Here is a 6,000-nt window from a genome sequence, read left to right on the forward strand (position 1 = left end):
ACACAGCTGGCGCACAATAAACGTGCATTCCTCCCTCCCCTGCCCCTCTCCTAGGAACTGTCCTCAGACTGGCCACTGACCTGCCCCTACCACAGACACCCCAGAAGCAGGGGTTCGAGTCCCCTTCTTACTCCTGAAGCCCAGGCCCGGTAACGTCGCTCAGACCCCAGCCTCCAGGCATCAGCCTCCCAGCCTCCTGCGGGCCCAGCTCCCGGAGAGGTGGCCGTGGCCCTCTGTGTCCCTGGGGCAGCCCCCGGCCCTTGCCATCCACCTCTCCTTCACCCCCTCCACTCCCCAGCTGGCATTGGCCTCAGATTTGGTGCTGTGACTTCTGGCTCTGGGTCAGCAACTGTCTGGTGGGTCACAGTGCCCCTGCAGTGACCACGGAAGACACACAGCAGCCCAGGGCTGTCCCAGGGCCCTGGACCCTCAGTGACAGCAGGACAGGAGTGGGGGCCGGCATGCGCACCTGACGGATGTCACCTGAGGCTCAGAGGGGCTCATCCAAGGCAGGGGGAAGCGCGAAGCCGGGCCCAACCTGCATGCCCACCTCGGCCTCGGGGCTCAGGGTCCGCCCTCCCGGGCATCCAGTCCCGTGTCCACCGCGACCCCCACTCACCAGGCAGCAGGAGGCATGGGCTCCCGCAGCCCCGGACCTTTGCTCCTCCCCAGGACACAGACAGCAGGAGATGAGGGAGGGAGGGAGCTCGGGGCTTAGCTGGGGGTGCAAGCCGCCCCCCCGTGGCAGGGCAGGAGGACACCCCGCCCGAGGCCGAGTGTAGGGGAGAGCCCTCGTCTGTGCGGTGGGATGGTCCTGGGTCTGAGTCCCCGCCTGCCGTTTCCTCCTGGGGGACGGGGACATGTCACCGACTCAGTGGAGCTTTGGTATCAGACCCGTGAGGTGGGACAGTCCCTCCCCGACACAGTGCTGTGTGGACGTGGGGGGCTCCTCCAGGGGCCCCAGTCGGAGCTCAGCCAGGCAGGTGAGTCCCTGGCCACTTTCCTCCTCCCGCTTTTCCAGAACCATGCAGAACGCAGCAGGCAGGGTCCTGCCTTCAAGGACCCCCCTCAGACGAGGCTCCAGGCCCCACCTGCAGGGCAGACACCTGGAAGGAGGAAAGAGGGCTTCACGCAGAACCAGGACTTCGGGGAGGCCAGAGGGAGCCCCTGGGGCAAAGCCTACCAAGCTCGAGTTCTGAGCACCAGCTGTGCTTGGCAAGAACCCACCCACCCCGCCCCCTGACTGTTTCCCTACTCAAAGCAAGCAGTTTTGCTTCCGGGTGCTTCTCAGTAATTGCAATATAAATTGAATAATTAAGCTAAACCCACAGAAGAGAATTAAATATTAATTTCTAATAAGCTATTCAGAGAGTGTCGCCAGGGAGAACCCGCAGACAATGTCTGTGCTGGGCACTCCCCTGCCTGGTCCCCGAGCCCTTGCTGGCCCCAGGGCCCCCCTCCCAGGGCAGGACTAACCCACACGCAGCCTCGGTCCAGGAGGCAATGGTCAGTGTGCCAGCCCCGGGGCCTGTCTGGCGGGGTCTGGTCTTGGGTCCCCTAGCAACTGAGGCTGCCCGTCACCAAGGGAGTGGGCGTGCCATTGGCGGTGTGGTGAGTGGATGAGAAAATGACATGTGACCTGAGGGATGGGCGCCACTCCCCTCAGGACCCTGGTGAGACAGGCCCAGTCTCTGTGTGGTGCCTGCACCCCACGAAGGCCTCTCACTGTCACCGCACATCCCAGGGAGCTCAGGGGTGTCGGAGCCCCAGACAATCAAAGGGCGGTGTCCAGGGTGGACACTAGCACAGCCTGGTCACAGGCTGAGCCCTGACCCTGGTCACACTCTGAGCCTTGACCCTGGTCGCACACAGAGCCCTGACCCTGGTCACAGGCTGACCCCTGACCTTGGTCACACGCTGAGCCCTGGCCCTGGTCATGTGATAAGCCTGATTCTGAAGCTGATCCTGTCTATAGACCAGCCCTGACCCTCTTTTTAAGAGATCAGAAAGCACAGCGTAGGCACACTGTGTTTGTCTGCAGCATAAAGTTGATGGCGAGGTAGGGAAGGCGGGCAGGGCAGGGTCAATGCAGGTGGTGAATGCGGGTTATGGATCTAGATTAGTCCACTGTCAGTGAGCCCCTGAGTGTGTTTGGAGCTGAGCACAGTCATGGCGGGGGTGGTGGGGTGTGAGGCCCCATGGCCCCTGTGGTGGTGGCCACCACAAGGACAGGGGGACTGAGGAGGTGGGGCCGGGGCAGGAACAGGAGGTGCCGTGTGCCCACCGCACGGAGGGCCCGGGGGGCGGGCACAGAGCGGGGTGTCCCCCGACGGCCCACCTGTGGCTAGCACAGCCTGTGCTGGGCCCAGGCTCCACGCCTGTGGCCAGGCGGAGAGGCCGTCCCTGTCCCTGGTCAGCCACTGGGGAGGACACCCCCGTGCTTCCCGGGCTCAGAGCCCAGCGAAGTCCCCACCGTCATCGTGTCGATATTTGTTGTCTGGGGCCAGCTCCCGTGCGGCACTCCGTGCGACTCTCAGTGCCCCGGGCAGCGGCCCCACAGGTCATGGGCTGCCACGCCCTCCCAGATCCTCCCCCCCAGCCAGACTGCCCAGGCCTGTTCTTTGGGCACCTTCTCTGTGCGGGTTCACTGACCGCACCCGCCTGGGAGTCTGTGTGTCCAGCCAGCGTGTGGCACAGGGCTGCTCGGGGCATCCTCGCTGCCAGAGAGGAGAATAAACGTCAACCCGAAAGGGCCCGTGCAAACACCTGCCTGTTTTAAAGGCATGGGAACCGCCGGAGGAGTTAGCGGCTCACAGGACACACAGCTGAGAAAGGCGAGGATTCGAACCCAGGGCCACCTGGCCGAGGCTGTGTCCTGGGAGCACAGGGGCCGTGGGTGGACACAGGGCCCAGGGCGGGGAGGGTCTGCAGAGGAGGGGAGTGATGGGAAGAGGTGGCCCCGGGTGAGGGTCCTCTGAGGGTTGGTGGACAACGCGCGGGGCAGAAACAGAAACAGGGTTGGGAGGCAGGCCATGGGGGAGGGGCTGCCATGGGGGGGGGTCCCTAGCAAAGGGAAGGGGGCACAGAGGCCCCTGACTAGTGGGGGTGGGAGCAGGGCAGGGTGGGCAGGATTGTGCAAAGCCTGGAAAGACGGCCATTCTCCAGCCCCAAGGCCCTGAGAGCCTGTCTCCAGACACGGTGGCCCTGCTGGTGCCCTTCCTAGAGGCCCCTCGGACCCCCAGCCCAGGCGGGTGCCAGTGCCTGACGCTCACCCTTTAGGCCTCGCCTTCCCCGCCCCCAGCGCCTTCCAAATCCTGCCAGCGGCTGCCGCCCGTCTCTTCGGGTCCAAAGTTCTCCTCCATAGCATGGTTGTTGAAGTGCCCTATGGCTGAGGCTCATCCCGCAGAGGAAGAAGCGGGGGGCTGGGCACTTGGGGGTGGGGAGCGTGCTGGCAGGGCGCTGGGCAGGGGCTGCTTCTGGAGGAGTCCCCCACTTGCCCTCCTCTGAGAGCCCCACCTTGCATGAGGCCATTCATACAGCTGCAGGTGCCCCTGCAGAGGGCTGGGGTGGGGTCGGCACAGGCCCGGGGGGCAGGCCTGGGGCTTCCCCGTCCTGCCAGCCAGGCCTGTGCCCAGACCTCCGGGAAGGGCTGTGAGTTGCGCAGAGTTCCCTGGAGCCACAAAGCCAGCTGGGGCGGAGAGGGGGTGCCAGCTGACCGTTGCCCCATCTCACCAAGGAGGAGACTGAGCTTAGAGGGCGTGGCCTGCACCGGCTCTCAGGACAGGTCTCCCCCCCACCAGCTCTCCCCCTCAGGAGGAGGTGACAGGTGTGGAGGTAGGGATGGGGTTACAAGAATGGCAGGTGAGGCCTTTAGGGGAGACACGCCAGGTACAGGCAGGGGCTCTCTGGGGTGGGGCTGAGGCAGGTGCAGCCTCTGCAAGGTGCCAGGTGGTCACTCTGGCGGGCCTGCGTCCGGTGGGGCGTGGGGAGCGATCGCTGCTCCCCGGGGGCCTGCCCGCCCCTCTCTGGGACTCGGCATCCCCTCCAGGGGGAGGGCGCGGGCAAGGTTCCCCAACAGGTGAGGGAACCCACAGACGAGCAGCTGGGGTCCGATTCTCCTTGGGGTCCTCAGGTTTGCTGCTGGGCCCTCGGCCCTGGCTGGGGGCAGGGGTGCTTGCGGGGAGGAAGGGGAGGCAGCACACCTCCACCTGCCGGGGCCGCCCGGGTGGGGATCCTGCTTCCTCAGGGCCTCTGCAGGGGCCTGGCCAGCGACTACCACGGGGGGGCCAGGGGCCCATCGGCACCTTTACCACAGCCATCACGGACCCCACTGGGCCCCGGATGTGGGCAGCACAGGAGAACTGGGATCCAGGTTCCTGACCTCGGGCCAGGAGTGAGGCTGGTTGTGATTTTCAGCAGGGTGCTCTGCGGCCTCATTAAGAGGGTGCCATTTGAGGAGCCAACTGGTGTCCCCGGGAAAAGCATTCCAGGCCGAGGGAGCAGCGTGCAAACGCCTTGAGGTGGGATAAGACTGGCCAGAGCCGCAGCAGAGCCCAGTGGGCTGGCAGGCGAGCCAGGGTCCCTGGGTCCCCGGGTCCCCGGGGGCTGGGCTCTGACCCAGAGAGACGGTGCCCTGACCAGCTCTGCTGTTGGAGAAGGCCTCAGGGAGCTGCGGAGGACCGGGGCGGGGGAGAAACGGGGGAGGGAAGGGCGTGCGCCGAGGTGGGCGCGTGGCCGGGAGAGGGGAGCCTGCCGGACTCACTCATGGATTGGGGTGAGGGAAAGGGGGTCCAGGGTGAGCCTGAGGCTTAGGGGCTTAGGGGCGGCGGCTCGCCCCCTAGGACCTCTGCTTTCTCATCTGTGAAATGGAGACTGGTCATCAGGGCCCACCCTCGCCGGGGCAAGTCTCTGCTGCCTTATGACCTAGCCTCCTGCCCCCAGCAGAGCAGGGAGGCGAGACCTCTGCTCTGACAGCCCTGCCCGAGGGAGAGCTCTCGGCCCCCCAGGGAGGGTGGCCTGTTTGAGAGACCCAGGCCTGGGAGCCCGCATGGCCCCTCACCCACTGCTGGCACCCTGGCCTCCTCCCTGCCTGTTGTCGCTGCACCTGAGCCTCGGCTTTCTCGCCGGAGCTGATGGAGCCTCTTGTTCTGCAGGTTGATGCTGTCACCTGGCCTGCGTGGATGGACCGCAGAGCTTTGCACCTTCCTGCCTCTTGCCGTGTGCCAACCCCCTGCCTCTGTGCCGGCCCTGGCGGAGAGCCCTAATAAACTGCTGCCGTAGCCAGCCGCGGTGGGCACTTGTCACCATCTGTCATCTGTCGGCGGGTGGCAGCTTTCCGGCTCTGGGACCCCAGAGATGGAGCCTGGGCCGCGTTGGGTGGGAAGTGTGGCATGGGTTTGTGAGTGTGAGTGTGCGTGTGCGTGTGAGGTGGCAACATGGGCGTGAAATGTGAGATGGGGGAGGCCCAGGGACCGGCCTGTGGCCCAGGCCCAGATGGTGCTGCCCCGTCCAGCCCCCCCGCCCCCGCCTGAGGGCTCCCCTGGGGAGGATCCCCCCCACCCCGTGGGAGGCCAGCCCAGCCGTGGTCCTGCCCCTTTCTCCCCAAGGACCAGCACACAGCTCCCCACCCTGAAACGCAGGCGGGGGTTGGACGCAGCTCTGGGGCCCCGCTGCTCCCAACGTGATATCATAGCTTCTCTGCTTCCTGGTGCCCGGCCGAGGGGTGGGCACGGAGAAGGGGGGCCTGGGTGGGGAGAACCTGGCCCGGGCGGCTCTCGGGATCTCCCTCTCCTGCGGGAGTGAGGGGGTGGGGGAGGCACCCCTAAACAGGAGGGGCTGGAGCCAGAGAGGCCACTGGGAGCGGCCTGGCCCCTGCGGGGGGAGGGCAGGAAGCAGCCCCGCCCGCTGTGCGCTGTGCGGAGCGGGTGCCAGGCAGGCAGACGGAGCCCCCCTCAGTACATTGCCCTCCCCAGGGCCCCGTAGAGCTCAGGGCCTCGTGAG

At 66.2% G+C, this 6,000-nt stretch overlaps 1 protein-coding gene across 1 annotated transcript in view; it reads left to right on the forward strand.

Annotated features, from left to right (window-relative positions):
• The window catches only part of TSNARE1 (t-SNARE domain containing 1), a 131,599-nt gene extending 126,313 nt beyond the window's left edge, over positions 1–5,286 (forward strand). The window contains exon 15 of the mRNA XM_036830978.1: positions 5,154–5,286. The gene's annotated coding sequence lies outside the window, so the exon portion shown is untranslated. The remainder of the gene's footprint in view (positions 1–5,153) is intronic.
• The last annotated feature ends 714 nt before the right edge of the window (positions 5,287–6,000 follow it).

Source organism: Balaenoptera musculus, chromosome 17, assembly GCF_009873245.2.
Source record: "Balaenoptera musculus isolate JJ_BM4_2016_0621 chromosome 17, mBalMus1.pri.v3, whole genome shotgun sequence".
Lineage (NCBI taxonomy): Eukaryota > Metazoa > Chordata > Mammalia > Artiodactyla > Balaenopteridae > Balaenoptera > Balaenoptera musculus.